Below are 18,946 nucleotides of genomic sequence, written 5' to 3' on the forward strand. Positions count from 1 at the left end.
TTTTTTCAATTTCCTCAGATGTACTTGGGCATACTAAGTATTGAAAACTTAAGATACTACTCATAAAAGTGCGAGTGACCTTGCGGCTAATACCAAAGTCGTTACAAACGACATGAAGAAAGAACATGTGGTAAAGTATTCCAAGCAGCAGCAGTAGTAGCAATAATATAAAGAAAGTTAAAAATGTAAAAAAGGTGAAAAGGTAAATTTGTTCTTGTATAAAAACAATCATCAGGTGTGAGCAAGTCATGAGTGTTTGGTCATTTCTCTTCTGAAGTGTAAAGAGAGTTCAGTAATCTCAGTAGATGTCAAGTCAAGTCAAGTCATTTTTATTTGTATAGCCCTTAATCACAATTAGTCTCTAAGGGCTTCACAAGTTATTACATATAAGAAGTTTAGGTTACTTGTATGCAATAGAGTAGAAGTGAGTTTTAAGCCTAGATTTAAACATTTCCACCGAGGTTGCAGATCGGATCTCAGGGGGAAGAGCATTCCACAACACCGGTGCCCGGATGGAGAACGCTCTCGAACCAGCGGAACACTTCTTGGCTCTTGGGATCACCAGGAGACCGGCGCTCTCGGAACGAAGGCTTCGGGCCGGGACATAGGGGGAGATCAGATCTGAAAGATATGAGGGGGAAAGTCCATGTAGGATTTTGTATAGTAGTAGGAGAACCTTAAAATCGCATCTTAGGCTAACAGGGAGCCAATGCAGGTTAGCCAAAATTGGGGTGATGTGATCGTACTTTTTTGTCCTTGTTAAAAGCCTCGCTGCAGCATTTTGTACCAGCTGAAGACTCTTGAGTCTGGTCATCGGAAGACCGGAAAGTAGTGCATTACAGTAGTCGAGACGGGAGGTAACAAACGCATGAATTATGATTTCCGCATCCGACTGAGAAAGTATAGGACGAATTTTAGCAATGTTACGGAGATGGAAGAAAGCGGTTCTAGTAATTTTCTTCACATGTGTTTGAAAGGACAGATCAGGGTCGAAAATGACACCTAAATTTTTAAGTGAGTCACTCTGTGTGATGTGGCAATTGTCCAAGTTCACTGCGGTTTTAGAGAATAAGTCACGGGACTTAGATGGACCAATAACTAACATTTCAGTCTTTTCAGGGTTAAGACGCAGGAAATTGAGTGACATCCACTCTTTTATCTCAATGAGGCAGGCCTCCAAAGTGCTACAGTTTAGTGTGGCAGATTCCTCCATCGGGAGATAGAGTTGAGTGTCATCTGCGTAGCAATGGAAACTGATATTATACTTGCGAATAATATCACCTAGTGGAAGCATATAAATGCTGAAGAGAAGGGGGCCAAGCACTGAACCCTGCGGAACACCACAAGTAACACTAAATGGCTCAGATGTCAATTCGCCATATTTAACGCAGTGTGTCCTATCTGGGAGGTAGGATCTGAACCATAATAGGACGCTTCCTGAGAGACCAATCCATTTTTCCAACCGTTCTAGCAAGATAATATGGTCCACTGTGTCAAATGCAGCACTAAGGTCCAGCAGCAGCAAAAGTGATGATGCGCCCGAGTCCATTGCCCGTAGGAGATCATTGGTTACCTTAATCAGAGCTGTCTCAGTAGAGTGGTTAGCCCTGAATCCTGATTGCATTGATTCAAAGAGATTGTTCTCGGACATGAAATCATTCAGCTGCTGTGCCACTACTTTTTCAAGTATTTTAGAAAGAAACGGTAGGTTTGACACAGGTCTATAATTACATAAGTTTTATGGATCTAGGTTGGGTCGTTTCAGTGTGGGTTTAATGACGGCGGACTTAAAAGCAGCTGGAACTACACCTGAGGAGAGTGATATGTTTAAAATATTTAGAACTGAAGGTGCAAGAACGCCAAAGAGACCTTTGAAGCTGTTAGTGAGCCTAGCAGTGCGGGAGCGGAGGCTTCTGTATATCCCTCTAGAGGGCAAAGGGGCTGAATAGACAGTGTGTGGGGTGGGTTGCATTGTTGGCAGGAGAGATGGCCGGTATAGAGCGATAGCATAAATCCTCCTTCTCGGCTTTTCTAACGATGCGTTGGGGGAAAAGCCCAGTGTCGTCAAAGCGGCTACCGCCCCACGAAGTGATCATTTGTAATCCAAAGATGAACGATTTGCACATGTATCATGGTTTATGACAAAGGATTTGTTTCATTGTGTGTCCAAATGAAATTATTAACAATTATTATAATGTACCAATTATAGAACTTTATTTTGAAAAGCACAGGAACCGAAGCGATCACAGGACACGCCTCAGCTCGAAGTGAAGGCCTCTCCGGCCTGCGCCCCCTAGCAACATGGCGACCAAGAAAGCCCAAATTCACGACCTCGTCTCCTCAGCCAGGAACCCAGGCATGTTTCTTTCATTCCCTATCCATTGGCTGAAAAACGCAGGATGGATTTGATAAAAGGGATAGAGACTTTCCGCGGGGGGTGCTGGGGGTCATCATGGGGCCACCCTCATTTTTCTCCTACGTGCTGCTTTGTCTGGTCCAAAGGTAGCCAAGAAAGGATTTCTTTCTTTCCAAAAAACGTTTTTGGTGCAGGGTAAAATTATCATTATGACACGCATGACATGATCCATGATCATTTCAATGAGTTGTTAGTTTTAAAATTACGTTTATTGACCAGGACTGATAACCTGTTCAAAAAATGTCTTCTCCTTTCCTCCTTTGCTAACATTGCGAGTGCTTGGGTCAACAATGTTTCTTATTCATCCGTTACATTCAATTTTTCTTGACATGTAAATAAAATGTAGTTTGTTAGTACCAAATCACGTTCATTATCTTATTTTCTTTTTGGACTCTGTTGTTGTTGTGGGCACATAGCTGGACAGCCTAACAATAGTAGCGGAGAGACGGGCACTGGAAAAGCTGCGGACAATCATGGACAATTCATCACATCCACTACACAGCATTATCTCCAGACAGAAGAGCAGCTTCAGTGACAGACTGCTGTCACAGTCTTGTACCACGGACAGACTGAGGAGATCTTTTCTTCCTCATGCCATGAGGCTCTTTAACTCCACCCAGCGGAGTAAAGAACCACATTAAACCGCACCCCCCACATTGCATATTACCGTATTTTTATTGCAGTGTATATTCTGCGTAGCACTATCTAGATAATCTATATAACACGCTACATTGGGTACTAACACGTCACATTGGGTACAGTGGAACCTCGGTTTTCGAACGTTGCTGAGCGGCGTACAGGTGTAGATGGTGTAGATGGCCCCCACCCCTCGTGACCAACTGTTATCACGTGCGCACTTGCCTCTTTTTGCTTTCGCTTTTAATATCGGTGAACAGAGTGTTTTAGCCCCTAACTATGCCTCCGAAGAAGGTCGGTGCAAGTAGGACAGGTGAAAAAAGAAAAGTTGTTCGTACAACTATTGCCTTTAAGAAAGACATAATAGCTAAATATAAAAGAGGTGTGCGAGTTTCCGATCTTGCTAGGGAATAGAGCATGCGCCTTCTGCTGACCACCACACAGGTAAGAAATCCTATTCATAATTATTTTCTTTATCTTTTTAACACATTCGTGTAAGCGTAATCTTTCGTACGGAAGATTACGATAACGCGAACATACGATTAGCCTGGGTTAGCTTTATGATTTGAGGTAAATATTCAGGGTGTTGGAACTGAGCCAAAAATTCAGGGTGTTGGAACCGAGCCCCCTTTCCAATGAAGCGCTAGCCACTTGTGGTGCTAAATGACTTGTAAACAACCTGATTATTTTATTTTTACACGTTCATGTTAGCGTAATCTTTCGTACGGAAGATTACGATAACGCGAACGTACGATTAGCCTGGGTTAGCTTCATGTTTACGTTAAACATTCATGGTAAACATTCAGGGTGTTGGAACGGATCAAAACGATTTACATTATTTTTAATGGGAAAAATGATTTCGGTGATTGAACCAATCAGTTCTCGAACAGGGTTCTGGAACGGATCATGGTCACGAACCGAGGTTCCACTGTATTTGTGTATTGTATTCTTTTTGCCTTATTATTGTTTTGTTCTTCAGCGCAGGGATGCTGCTGGAAGTGTGAATTTCCCTGCAGGGATGAATAAAGTATCTATCTATCTATCTATCTATCATTATCCGTATCAATGAAAATGGATCATTTAAAGCTGTATTGCTTCCTTCATGTACCGAACGGGCTTCAAAGAGATCCGGCATCCTTGTGGACAACTATTCCTCCTACTAAACGACGACAACGGCGCCGTAAAGACAGAAAACAGAAGCGTGGTTGCCGTGCGGGTAAATCTGTGAAGCGTGCGAAGTCGAAGGAGCAAGAAGGACGCGAGGATGTGACTAATTATACCATTCATTCCTCGCCGGACAACCGACGCTTTAAACTCAACGCTCACGAACGGCGATATCTTGTGACGATCTCTACAAAGACTACAAAGACTTCAGCTAAGTCAAATGATTCAGCAAAGCTAAAATTTGGTCTTTTAAATATTAGATCGCTTGCTCCTAAAGCTTTACTTGTTGATAACATTATTCGTGATTATAAACTTAACTGTATCGGTCTTTGCAAAATCGGCCTACCTTTCGAAGGTGATTGCGTCACAAAAGAACAATCCCAAAGTCCTTTTTGACACTGTAGCATCGCTTACAAGGCAACAGACTGTCGCAGATAGTTCAACCCACTCTGCTCATGACTTAATGGTCTTCTTGACTAAGAAGATTCAATGCATACAGGAAGAAATTGCTAAATACATTATTAATACCACCCATATTAAAGGAATGAAATCTACAGATGCACGACAGGGTGGCTGTCCAGGGAATTTGTCCAGTTTTAGTGAACTGTCACTTGATGATCTCAAACAGGTGGTGAATGCGGCCAAACCGACAACTTGCCAGTTCGACCCGCTCCCAGGTTTACTTATTAAAGGTCTTTTTGGCGTCCTTGGACCTTCAGTTCTAAATATTATAAACATATCACTCTCCTCAGGTGTAGTTCCAGCAGCTTTTAAGTCCGCCGTTATTAAACCCACACTGAAACGACCCAACCTTGATCCAGAAATCTTATGTAATTATAGACCTGTGTCAAACCTACCTTTCCTTTCTAAAGTACTTGAAAAAGTAGTGGCACAGCAGCTGAATGATTTCATATCCGAGAATAGCCTTTTTGAATCTATGCAATCAGGATTCAGGGCTAACCACTCTACTGAGACAGCTCTGCTCAAGGTAACAAATGATCTCCTACTGGCAATGGATTCTGGCGCTTCATTTCTTTTGCTGCTGCTGGATCTTAGTGCTGCTTTTGACACAGTGCACCACAATTTCCTACTAGAACGGTTGGAAAAATGGATTGGTTCTCTATTAGGAACCGTCCTCTCGTGGTTCAGATCCTACCTCTCAGATAGGACGCACTGTGTTAAATATGGCGAAATGACATCTGAGCCCTTTAATGTTACCTGAGGTGTTCTGCAGGGTTCAGTGCGTGGCCCCCTTCTTTTCAGCATTTACATGCTTCCATTAGGTGATATTATTCGCAAGTACAATATCAGCTTCCACTGCTACGCAGACGACACTCAACTATATCTTCCGTTGGAGGAATCTCCCGCACTAAACTGTGGAAATTTGGAGGCCTGCCTCATTGAGATAAAAGAGTGGATGTCACTCAATTTCTTGCGTCTTAACTCTGAAAAGACCGAAATGTTAGTCATTGGTCCATCTAAATGCCGTGACTTATTCTCAAAAACCGCTGTGAACATTGACAAATGTCACATCACACAGAGTGACTCAGTTAAAAATTTAGGTGTCATATTTGACCCTGATCTATCCTTTGAAACGCATGTAAAGAAAATTACTAGAACCGCTTTCTTCCATCTTCGTAACATTGCTAAAATCCGTTCAATACTGTCTCAGTCGGATGCGGAAATTATAATTCATGCGTTTGTTACCTCCCTTCTCGATTACTGTAATGCACTACTCTCTGGTCTCCCGAAGTCTAGAATCAAGTCTCTTCAGCTGGTACAAAATGCAGCAGCACGACTTTTAACTAGGACAAAAAAGTCCGATCACATAACACCGATTTTGGCTAACCTGCATTGGCTCCCAGCTAGCCTTAAATGTGATTTCAAGGTTCTCTTAGTATTATACAAAATCATACATGGACTTGCTCCCTCTTATCTTTCAGATCTGATTTCCCCCTATGTCCCGGTCCGAAGCCTACGATCTGAGAGTGCCGGTCTTCTGGTGATCCCAAGAGCAAAGAAATGTTCTGCTGGTTCGAGAGCGTTCTCCATCCGGGCACCGGTGCCGTGGAATGCTCTTCCCCCTGAGATCCCATCTGCAACCTCAGTGGAAATGTTTAAATCTAAGCTTAAAACTCACTTCTACTCCATAGCATATGAATAACCTACTCTTCTCGTCGGCTGAAAAATAGTCTGTGTAATATAGTGTAATAATCTGTGAAGCCCTTTGAGACTCTTCGTGATTTAGGGCTATACAAATAAAAATGACTTGACTTGACTGAAATGCTAGACACAATATGACAATATTTTTAATTCAATTATAGAGGAAACCCTGATCAACGCCGGCAGCAGCGTTTTGACAGCTTAAGGCAAGTTCCATTCAAGACTTTTCAAAGTTTTAACACTTTTTGAAGTCCAATTTAAGACCAAGTTGACCAAAGAAAACAACAAATATACATGACATGGCGCTGTCATGGTTGCCATGGCGCCCGATTGGCCGCACCTGTGTGGGTCACGGTTGCCATGGCGCCCAGTTGGCCCCGCCTGTGTGGCGCCAGCTGCAGCTTGTTGACAGATTGGCTCCCTGTCAGTATTTAAACTCGGTCCTGTCGGTCCCCTTTTGTCGGTCTGTCTGAGAATCTCCGTTTTTACACGGCAAGCCCTTTTTCGCCTATCCGCTACGTTCTGTTTTGATCTTGACCATTTCCAATCTCCCGTCCCAAATAACAATCCATTTTTGATCTCAACCACGTCTACTCTCCTTTTCTGGCTTTTGACTTCCAATCCTCTTCCAATTACTCTACCAATCCCGATCACGTTTTTGCTCTCCTATCCTGGCTACTGACCCTTTTTTTTCCGCTCCCGACACCGCCATCGCTTGCCACGAAAGTGCCACTTCTGCGTTCAGATCGACCTGCTCCCCGCGACGAGCGATCACCAGAACGTGTGTGCAATCCTTTCCCTTCTTCCCAATCAAACTGTGAGAAACATGACCAAGTGGGTCCTGTTTCCGTTCTTGTCCTGACAGGCACAGCCTTCAGCCATGGCGAAAAACGTTGTTCGGACAGCCATTTCTCATGAAATGTCCACTTTGAGGGCACGGTCCAAACTAAAGGTCCCTATGTGTATTGCGGGTAGACCTAAGACACGCGTCCGACTGAAAGCACATCACCGTTTTGATATTTCCAACATTATATTCACGCCGTGTTGCCGCCTAAGTCAATCGGTGAATGTTTTTGAGTCAGACAAATCTAAATCTCATTCATGTGTTCATATTTTGAGACTTTTGAAAATGGGATTCAAGACATTGAAATGCCTTACTTTTTAGACTTTTTAAGGATCTGCGGGAACCCTGCGCTTGTCATGATTACCGATATGCGTCACTTGTGCCCGCTCCTTTGGCGCCAAATGCCTCGTACTCTGATTGGCTCTCTGTCCCTATTCAAACCCACTCCTATCTGTCCCCTTATGTCAGTCCGTCTGCGAACCTCAGTTTACACTAGGCAAGCCTTTTTCCACCCTGACTCCCACCTGTTTTGTGCTCCCGTCTGTCCCCCGGCTTCGACCTGTTTTTGATCCTGAACACGTCTACTCTCCTCTCCTAGCTTACAACTCGTTTCAGACCACGTTTTTGCTCTCCTGCTACTGACTCGTTTTTCCGTTACCGACACTGCCATCGCTCGCCAAACAAATATCATTTCAAGCAATTTTGCTCCTGCAATTGGTATCCATTTATCTGGTTCTCCTAGTTATGGAGGCTTTTTTATTGCGATCGTGAAGGAATGGAAAGAGGGGCGTAGAAATCATGGGTTTCTGCTCCTAATAATAGCACGCACTTCCGGGATGGGCGTCAGGAAGTGCCGACGGCGCTTAACCTAGAAACCATATAGCGTAGCGCCAGCTGCTAATGAAGTGAACGGCAAGCTAAATAGGCGCGGAATCATCCGATAACGTGACGGTCAAAGGAAATCCAGCCCGCTACCGGATACTTTTGGGGGGATCTAATTTTTCCGAGTTGTTTTCAGTTTTTAGCTCATGTTAAATACAGACTTCTTATGGCATGTGACTATTTATAATATTGTGCAGAGAAATGGGAAACTATCTTATTTTTGTATTTTTTACAGATAAAGAGAAGCATTTCTACTAAGGATAAGCGGTGCAGCTAATGAGATGAGATGATATATATATATATATATATATATATATATATATTTACATATACAGGTATATCCATGGGCAGCACGGCGGCAAAAATAGAATAGCAATTGTATTATTTTTAGGTTTTATCCGAACAGATAATTAATGAATGAATGAGAACTTTATTTCGAACATTAAAATAAAAACGGAACAAAAACAATAACTCAACAACAAAATAATGTTACATAGTATGTTTGAAAAGGGGTAGTAAGAAGCAAATGCTTATTTTCCCTACCCCTTCATCTTCCCTATTAAACACACCAATGATATAACAACAATTGTAATAATATTAATAATAACAGTTATGATATAAATATAGCAACAATAACAACAAAGTTAACCATAGTTCTAAATGTACTATTCCTAATCTCTCGTTTCACTCATAACCCATTTTTTTAATCTCTGTATTCAGCCAGGAATGTTTTTTTTAATTTAAATTAGAACACGTGAATAGTTGGACATTGTTTGATCTCTAGATTAGCTCAGGAGGTAGAGCGCTCGTCTTGGGATCAAGAGATCCCAGTTCAAATCCCGGCTCGTCTGTGTTACATGTCGAAGTGTCCTTGGGTAAGACACTGAACCCCTAATACCCCCAATAAGCAGGTTAGCGCCTTACATGGCTGCAAGGCCGCTATTGGGAAATGTGGAGCACATTGTGAAGCGCTTTGGGAAGTCATTGACTTGAAAAGCGCTATATAAATGCAGATCATTTCATTTCATTTTAGATTGTTCCGAAGTTTGACTCCACACACAGACACACACATACTTTTCCTGGTGGGTCTCACCTTTGAGATTGTAAATTTAATATTAACAAATCAATCAAAGAAAATAAAAAAAAAATTAAATTAAATTCAAATATGATAAAATACATTTGAAATACTATAAAAATATCATCAACGTAAGATGAAATTTAAAACACAAATAAATTTTAGGAGGATTTAATATCATTAAAGTAAAAAAAATGAATACAGCAGATTTAAGAAAAATATAAATGATAAAATTAAAAAAGGACACACAAATGAAATGGAATAAAATATTATTATAATCATTCTGTGAAAAAGAGTCACAGGTTAAATTAAATAAAATTGTATATATAAATACTACTGAAAGTATTATTTATTAAAAATGCAATAAAAATAATAAATTAAAAATATCTCATCTCATCTCATCTCATTAGCTACACCGCTTATCCTCAGTAGGGTCGCGGGGGTGCTGGAGCCCATCCCAGCAATCATCGGGCAGTGGGCAGGAGACACCTTGAACTGGTTGCCAGCCAATTGCAGGGCACACGGGGACAGACAACTCATTCGCTCATTCACACCTAGGGACAATTTGGACAGGCCAATTCACCTGAAATGCATGTTTTTGGAATGTGGGAGGAAACCGGAGTGCCCGGAGGAAAGCCACGCAAGCACGGGGAGAACATACAAACTCCGCACAGGAAGTCTGGAGCTGGATTTGAACCCACGCAGGAGGTTCCCAAGACATGAACTGTGCCGCACAAGCGCTAACCACTGCGTCGCTGTGCTGCCCAAATTAAAAATATGAATAAAATTAATTAAATAAAGTAAAAACAAAATAAATGAGCCAAATTAAGAAGGCTTTAATATTCAAAAATCATATCTGATAATTCCAACATAGTCGGGACCCCTGACAAAAACTACCTCCCCCCTGAAAAACTCAAAAAGAAATAAAAATAACTCATTAAATACAATGAAGATTCCATAAATAAAATATGAAATATGAAAATGAATCCCGACATGAAAGAAAGCAAGAATAAAAGAAGACTCCCCCCCCCCCTCGTCCACGGCAAGACACACGTGATCCCGTCAATGGATTTCTGGAAAAATGTCCCGCTGGGAATTCCCATCCGGCTAGCAGGGAAGCTAACGACGTTTGATTGGTGCTGCATTGCAGTCCTCTCTGACCTACAAGCCCGGCGACCCCCCTCCCCCATCCGCCTCCCCCCCACTTGGATCTTTTTTTCCCGCGCCTCACCCGAAGCCTCTCCCCCTAGAAAATGGCCTCGCCCTACCTGAATCTTTTGTCCACACGGAACTTGAGCATCCTCCTTCGAGGACCGGGACACCAGAAGAAGAAGGCAACAGAACAGGAGGGGAGGGGAGGGGCTAAACAAGAGGGGCGGGGCTTGTCCTCCTCGGACTTCCCGTCTCTCCCTCCTGATCATGTCCTCACCTGTCTCACCCCCACCTCTCACTCCCTTTTTCCCGAGGCCGAGAGAGAAACGCCGCACTCAGCTTTTTCGTTTTCTTTTATTTCCATGCCCACGTGTCCCTCCAATGTTCAAACGAACGTCCATAAAAAGGACAAATTGCAAGCTGGAGGTGAAACTGTCATGTTCTATACTTTCCTGACTTTCATGTTCTGTGATGTATCATCAAAGTCCGTATTTAATTGTCTCGCCGTCACGGCACTCCGGTCCGACAGTGTTGTACCTACGTCTGAGTTCGTACTTCGTGATGTCCTACTTTCATGTTTCGTTCAGTTAGAGCTAGTGATTCTCCCAACATAACCTGCATCATCTTGCTTCAGATAGCGCTCATTTGTTTGTGGATTTTTCGTGAAAGATCCAAGATAGCCTGCCTCATTTTACATTCATGTTTTATTAAGTTGGAGCAATTAAGTGTCCCAAATTGTCCCGCGTTGTCTTACTTTCATGTTTCTGTTCAGTGTCCCTGCATTGTGTGTCGTGGTGTTTTCATTGAAGCAATGTCATTTTTCTGTCCACATGGGAAATGTTTCGTTTTATGTTTTTTGCAGTTAGAACCAGTTGGGATCCTGCATTGTCTTTCTTTCCTGATTTTGTTCAATACTTCTAAAAATATTTTATGTACTTGACATCTTGGCCTCCCATTGTTCTGTCCACGTGTGGAAATTTATCTTTTGTCGTCTTACGTTCATGTTTTGTGCAGTTAGAACCAATGGGTATTTCGCCATATCCCGCGTTGTCTTCCTTTACTGTTTCTGTGCCATTTCAGCGGGTTTGTGTGACTTTTCCGTCCTGTCTGTGTGCGTGTATGTGTTTTTGTTTGTCTGCATTTCATGTTTTGTTTTGTTAGAGCAAATGGGTCCTGGGACATGGTGTCTTTCTACCCACGCGTCCATACGTCCCTGAGTCCTTTTTGATGTTTTGTACACTGTGGGCCAGTTTGTGTTCCAGAATGTCCTGCCTTTTCTCACTTTCATGTTTAGTTCTGTTGGAGCTGAATGGCGGGGAAGAGGATGTAATTCTATTCACGCGTCCATATGTCCCTGCATCCTTTTTATCAGTTTGTGTTCTGACTTTCACGTTGTGTTCAGTTCCATCTCGTCCGTGTTGCGGCATTAGATTTCCTCTAGCCTGTGTTGTCTTCGATTTGATGCTTTGCAATTCGGAGGCTCCCATAAACTTCCTTGTTCTGTATTCCATACTGATTCCTTATCTGTCAATCGGTCTAAAATCGTCTACGTTTGCGGGTTCCCCTTTCGGGCCATGCTGGAGATGTCGACGAATCAATGAAGACCTCCCAAAGCGCTTTACAATGTGCTTCACACTTACCCGTTCACACGCTCACACACCAATAGCGGCCATGCAGCCATGCAGGGCAACTACCTGCTTATTAGGGGCATTAGGGATTCAGTGTCTTACCCAAGGACACTTCGACATATAACACGGAGGAGCCGGGAATCGAACCTGCGACCTCTTGATCCCAAGACGAGCGCTCTACCTCCTGAGTCAATGCCGCCCCCAGGGCCAAGACCCCGTGACGCTCTCTTCTGGAAATCTCCTGCGAGTTCCGCGAAAAGACTCGGGGCAAAAGCCTCTTCTTGTAAACAAGAAGCGAGATTTGCTTTGGAACTTTATCTCCGACCCCTAACACGAGACACAAAATGCTTTTGACTTCGTTAGAGGGAGAAAGTAAGACGCGAGGGTGGGGGCGATTACTTTAGTCATGTAAACTGTCTCGCCGCCTTCACATTTTTGGGATAATGGATTGAAAAAAATTACTCTGTCATGATTACTGATGCGGGGCACTTGAGTCTGCTCCTTTGGCGCTGTCTTCCTGTCAGCTATTGTCAGTCCGTCTGCGAACCTCAGCCGCACGCTAGGCAAACACTTTTCGACCCTGACTCAATCCTGTCCTGATTCGCGTTTGATTCCCTGGCGCCGACTCGTTTTCTGAACCCAATTACGTTTCTGCTCCACCGTCCCGGCCATCCACCTGTTCTTTCCCCGCTCTCGACGCTGCCTTCGCTCGCCACTTCCGCGTTCCAAGCGATCTGCTATCCGTGACCGACGATCACCGGATCGTGGGTGCAAGCCCTTTACTCCTTCTAAAATAAAGCTGAGTAAAACAAACACAAGTGGGTCCTGTCTCTGTTTTTGGTCTCTGACAGACTCGGCGTATAAACGCCCTCGCTTCGAGTGAGATGATATCGTGACACTGCAACGAAGCACAAAGAATGGGCTAAATCGAGGGGTCACAAACTTAGGACAATAGTTTGAGAACCCCACCTCAAAACGAAAGTGACTTGTTTGCCCACTCGATGTATTGAACTGTTGTGCCACCCGAAAAGACGAAAAAGAAAAAAAGAAAAAAAACAATTAAACAAATGATCTTGCTGTGTTATTGCACAACTGTATGGCTTAGGGACCTGATCCCCTCTATTTACATGATATTTTGCTGCTACCAAGTGGACGTTATTGACAGTTGCATTTACCTTCCGTTTTGGTCCTACAGACACCCCCTACTTTTTCCTTATCATTTTTAAAACGCGGCAAGGAGGTACTAGGGGGCGCCAAAAAGCCCTATGTGGCCTTAGGGCAATTTTAGCAGGTGGAGAAGTTCGAATTGTTAACGAAAGAAAGCATCTTCTTCTGTTTAGCCAAAGAGAAGGCAGAAGAAAATGCACAATAAAAAACGCAAAGTAGCAAAACTGTGATAAATTGACCGCAATACAGCAAGGGATTGACCAGTTTGATAGCTGATCGAATTATGAAACTGTCATGAACCGGAACTGGAGGAGAACCCAAATGCGTGACGTTTCTCACACAAACCTTTTATTTTATGGGAAATGGGGCAGTCGTGCACGTTAGGATGCGGGCTGGCGTGGAATGACAGGAAGCCAGAGGCCGATGAGATCGATAACAATTGCCCGAGAAGATATCGGACAGATGGGGTCGATACCGGACAGGACGGGACAGACAGGATTGATATCAAAACTGGATACCGAAATTAAACAGGACAAAAATAGACGGGAATGATACCGGACAGCTAACACAGGCAAGAAACCGGACAGAGTCAAAACCCACGTCTTGTGGGGCAGAGGTTCGTTGACGGACAGACAAAGGGTGAGTGAGAGCACTGAGCTTAAACATAAGGGAAGCCAATCTGCCAACGAGCTGCAGCTTGTGCCACACGGGCAGGCCCAATTGGGCATCATGGCAACCGTGACAGAAACTAAAGTTTCGCCTCTATAAATAGGTTACGTGTGGGTTCTTTAATTGTTTCTTTTTGTACTTATTCTGTTTAAGGGTTATTTGATAGGTAGTTTCCCATTTCTATGCACAATATTATAAATGAGGTCATAAGTAAGGGCCAATATCGTAGTTTTAAGACCTTGTTACTTTGTGAGTGTGTTTGTTGACCTAATCTGGGTCCCTGAGCTGTCCTGGCCAACCCGGCTAACCTCAGGTTTTATTGAATGCAGATGATAGAAAACAGTCAAGATCAGGAGAGAGAGTCAAAAACAGGAGAATAAGTAAAACCTGGACCGATTGTAGATTTATTGAACATCGAGGGAAATCGGCAGCCTCTCAAAGTCCAGACTCAGGAACGCCAGTGTGTTTGTTGACCTGGGCTGCCGCTCGGCTAACCCGACTCCTCGTGTTTGATCGAACCCAGGTGGCGGACCTCAGACGGTTAATCAAAAACAGAAGACTCGGTGAACCTGGAGAGCGCTCGGTGATAAACGGCCTTTTCAAAAAAGAAGCCGGCAAATTCTTTCTCTTTGTCTATGAAAGCAAAGCCAACGTACCCCATCTTGTCATTCCTGATAGCGGCGCAAAAAGTGCGTTTCCTATTTGAGCTATGTGTTGTACCGCAGCCATTTGCAGTTCAGGGAGACCATAAGAAAATAAAAACACTTTCAAGATGTGCCTGCAAACAGGGCCTTTATTTCCTTTTGATAGGAACAACTGCATTTGATTGATCTTAGCTGTGACTTGAGCTGCTTCGGCAGAGTAGCAGGTGGATGCAGAGGAGGGAGGAGACAGTGTATTCATATGAAAACTTTAATCATCGATGATTGCCACGCCCTCAGAAAATTCCCTCCATTTCTTCTTATTTCAAACATTAGTTTCAATTGCAGATTGGATACAATCCTGCAACTTAGCGAAGATAGACGTTTGTGTGCCGGTGGCCCCATCTTAAGGTTTCTTATTTTCTTCATGCTGAGCTTTTGGAGGTTTTTCCTGGCCCGAATGACAGTTTTAGATCAGGAAATTGGGTCATCGTGGCTTGTGAACCACTCTGAGACGTTTTGGGATATACAAATAAATGTGACTTGATTTCTTCATATTTATTGATCCTTGCAAGCTTTGTTTCCATGCTTATCACGGTTCTGCTTTTCCTTTGAGCATCTCTGCATGTCTCCGGAGCTATAGTAAAAAAAAATACAGTATTGTACTGCACTAACTCGCAATGTCTAGATTATGAACTGAATGAATAAAGAGAAAGGCATTATGGGAGGTAATTCAACTGTTTATGGCTTGGACCAATAGAAGACAGGCATCTTAGAGATGTAACTCGAGGTATGCATGAACACTGTAAACCACCCAGAAACCCATTACAAACTTCTCGGCGAGCTCGATGTCCACCTGCAGCCTAGCATAAGCCGGAGCAAGATGCTAAAGCTAATCTGAGGTGGAAACGCACGAGAGGATGACACTTTCAAATACCATTTCGGTTACTTCACAAACTTCTCGCAAGTCTCATCAGCCCTCGCCAGATTTTAAACTTAATCCAACCCAAAAAGAAAAATATACTATGAGAAGAAAAGAAAGAAATCCAGGAGCTATTCTGCCTACCTTGCGTGGCTTCACTGGAGTGGAAGTTTCTCCTGCCTTCTTCCAGTCTGAGAAAAGAGAAAAAATGAGAGGTCCTGTCAGCAAAGAGGAGAAATTTGAAACCGTCTCCAGGAACGATCGGACCGGCCCTTGCCCTTCCCCTTCTTGCTCACTCCCATCTATGGAGAAAGCATCCTGCCATCTCTAAATAAATGAAAGAATCAATAAATAGCTTTAAAACTGCTAATGAAATCAATCCAATCATCAATAAATCACCCCATAATTATGAAATACATGGGATTTGTTCATTTACTTATGCTTTATGGCATTTATTTATTTCTGTACTTATTTTTGTTTGTGTTTTGTCACTACAAAATGTTATTCGAACGAGGGGGCGGGTCGAACCGGCGGAGATTTTCACCACCAATTGGTTGATTGACGAGTGCTTTGCTCATTCAATACTGCTCAACCAATGGGAGAAAAGCTCAGCCGGTTTGACCCGCCCCCTCATTTGAATCAAATGACGTTGTGACAAAATACACACAAAAGTACAGAAATAAACAAATTAAACACCCAGCGACAAACTACACGACACATTAAAAGATGACATAAATACCATTGAATAAATAAACGACAAAATTAAAGACAAGATACACGACACAATGAACGAAAAAAATAAAATAAAATAAGGAAACACGTGAAAGACAAATGAGAACACAACGCGCAGCGAAAATCTGCAAAGTAGCCAAACCGAAACTCAAGAGAAGAAAGGTTTTGAAACGTCCAGGGTCCTTGTGGTGCCCCTCGCCCAAGGTAACTCACGAAGAGAACAGCCGTTTTTAGTGATTTTGGGCATATATCTTATCTTGGCAGTCTATAAAAAAAAGTAACAATACACAAAGCTGTCATGAACCAGAACAGGATCAGGACCCAAATGCGTAACGTTTCTCACAGAAGCCTTTTATTTTACGGGTAATGGGGAGTCATGCACGTCAGGCAACGGTCTGGCGTGGAATGACAAGAAGAGACCAACGAGATCGGTACCAACTGTCCGAGCAGATATCGGACAGATGGGGTCGATACCGGACAGGACGGGACAGAGAGGATTCATATCAAAACAAGATATTGAAATTAAACAGGACAAACTAGACGGGAACGAAAACTGGAGAGAATAATAAACAGGGCAAAAATAAACGGGAACGAAACCAGACAGAGTCAAAACCCACGTCTTGCGGGGCAGAGGTTCTTTGACGGACTGACAAAGGGAGAGTGAGAGCACTGGACTTAAATAGAAGGGAAGCCAATTTGTCAACGAGCCGCAGCTGGTGCCACACGGGCTGGGCCAATTGGGCGCCAAGGCAACCGTGACAAAAACGTAGTCAACAGAATCATCTATTGATTAGTGGAAGCGCGTGTCAGTTTCAAATATTTTGTCAGTTCAAATTTCCTGCCTTTTAAATAAATCTTAGTACGTTAGAATCAAACAACGTTGCCTTAGTTTCGTGTCTGTATCTTCCTTCAGATTGATCAATCATTACCAATATCAATGAACATCAAAATTTATCATTTAGAAAGCTAAATAACCAATACTCTGTAAGCCACCACTATTTATCATTGATCGCCGTTATCACAATGGTTGCCTACTGGGTTTCTATCTTGTCTTGTGTATAATCAGATCTATCTTTTAGCATATTGCTACTGTTTGAATTTTATGTGTACAGGTGCACTATGTTGTCATGATTACCGATGTGACTCACCTGTGCCCACTCCTTTGACGCCAATTGCCTGGGACTTTGATTGGTTCCCTGTCCCTACTTAAACCCACGTCTATCTGTCCCCTGTGGTCAGTCCGTCTGCGAACCTCAGTTAACACCAGGCAAGCCTTTTCGACCCTGACTCCCACTTGTTCTTTGCTCCTGTCTATCCCCCAGCTTCGAGACATTTTTGATCCTGACCACGTCTATCCTCCCGTCCTGGCTTTCGACCTCTTTCGGTCCCCGACCATGTCCACTCTCCTCTCCTGGCTTACGACTCGTTTCCGACCCCGACCACGCTTTTGCGCTCCTGTCCCAGCTACTGACCCGTTTTCTGTTCCCGACACTGCCATCGCTCGCCACGGAAGAGCGTCGTGCTTCCCGCGTCCAGCAATCACCGGATCGTGGGAGCAACCCTTTCTCTTTCTTCCAATAAAACTTGTGAGGAACGCAACGCAAGTGGGTCCTGTCTCCGTTCCGGTCCTGACATATGTGGGGCAGCTTTGAATTTCCTGACACTCTGCGTTATGACAATAAAAGCCTTCTATATTCTAGATTACAAAACATTTTGAGAAGTTGCTCCTATTCTGAACTGGTGGTGGATCTTAGGCCCCACCTACTGGCTCATTCGGTCACCAGCGAAATCCATTCAATTAAAATTTCAAGCGATTCCTCACTGCACAGTGATAGAGCAAGGGATGACTGAACCGTGTCTTAATATTATATTAAAGTGAACATAACAGGAGGAGGGGGAGCGCTCCTATATATTATTCTGACAATGTCAATGGCGTCATCTTTGATTTTTCTTTCCAAGTCATTTGAATTCCTTCCATTAATCGACGAGATTTTGTGTAATCCTGAGATCCGATGAGTCCAAGAAAGAGCATCGGACCAATCCGGGTTATATAAAGGGCCCTGGGAGGGGGACCTGGGGGACCCCGCAGGGGGGCGGAGGGCAAGGATGCTGCAAAGAGGCCAAAGTGGATGAAGCCGTCCGTGATGCCTCATCTGCCAAAGATTTTGCTCGCTAAGCATTTGCCTCCTCCCTTCGCTCTCCTCGGGGAATCGCTAATGGGCTTTGTCTCTCTCTCAGACCCCCGAAAACCCGACGCCGACGGCCTTCTGTTAGGCCTTCCTGCTCTGTTACAAACATGAGGTGCCCAAAACAGGAAACACAAGCAGAAAACAAATGATTACAGAAAAGGAGAAAAGAGGTGAAAGTGAAAAATGGAAGACATGGAAAGGGTGAGAAAAATAAGAAAATGGACAAGAGGCAACATACAGGAATATCGAGGGATAACGAAGGAAGAAAAACAGAAAAATTGATAAAATATGAAAAAGTAAAAAGTAAAACAAGGAACGAAGGAGAAGGGGGAGGGATAGAGAAAAAAGGGCAAAGCAAAAAAAAGAAGACAATAAAAGAGTGAAACGAATTTAAAACATCGGGGAGGGGGAATTAGGAGTAAAAGGAAACAACAAGAATGAGAAATAAAGTCAAAAAGGGTAGAAAACATAGAACAAGGAAAAAAAATAAGAAAATAAATGAAAAAAAGGGAAAATAGAGCAAAAGAAGAACAAAAGCAAGCATTAAAAAAAGTTAAAAACAGCAATAAACCAAAGAAAAAAAGAAATAACATCGATAAAAAAAAGAGAAAAACGGGGAAAAGAGGGGGGAGAGGGAAAACAAGGTAAACAGCAAAAGTATCAAAA

The 18,946-nt window shown here is 43.2% G+C and overlaps 1 protein-coding gene across 10 annotated transcripts in view; it reads right to left on the reverse strand.

The window, feature by feature from the left end:
* plekha6 (pleckstrin homology domain containing A6) overlaps positions 1-18,946 on the reverse strand; it is a 69,502-nt gene that overhangs the window by 47,642 nt on the left and 2,914 nt on the right. For all 10 annotated transcript variants that reach the window (XM_088337677.1, XM_088337682.1, XM_088337679.1 and 7 more), the window contains exon 2: positions 15,504-15,550. The gene's annotated coding sequence lies outside the window, so the exon portion shown is untranslated. The remainder of the gene's footprint in view (positions 1-15,503; positions 15,551-18,946) is intronic.

The sequence above is a fragment of the Urocampus carinirostris genome, chromosome 6 (assembly GCF_059441175.1).
Source record: "Urocampus carinirostris isolate Australia breed hairy pipefish chromosome 6, RoL_Ucar_1.0, whole genome shotgun sequence".
Classification (NCBI taxonomy): domain Eukaryota; kingdom Metazoa; phylum Chordata; class Actinopteri; order Syngnathiformes; family Syngnathidae; genus Urocampus; species Urocampus carinirostris.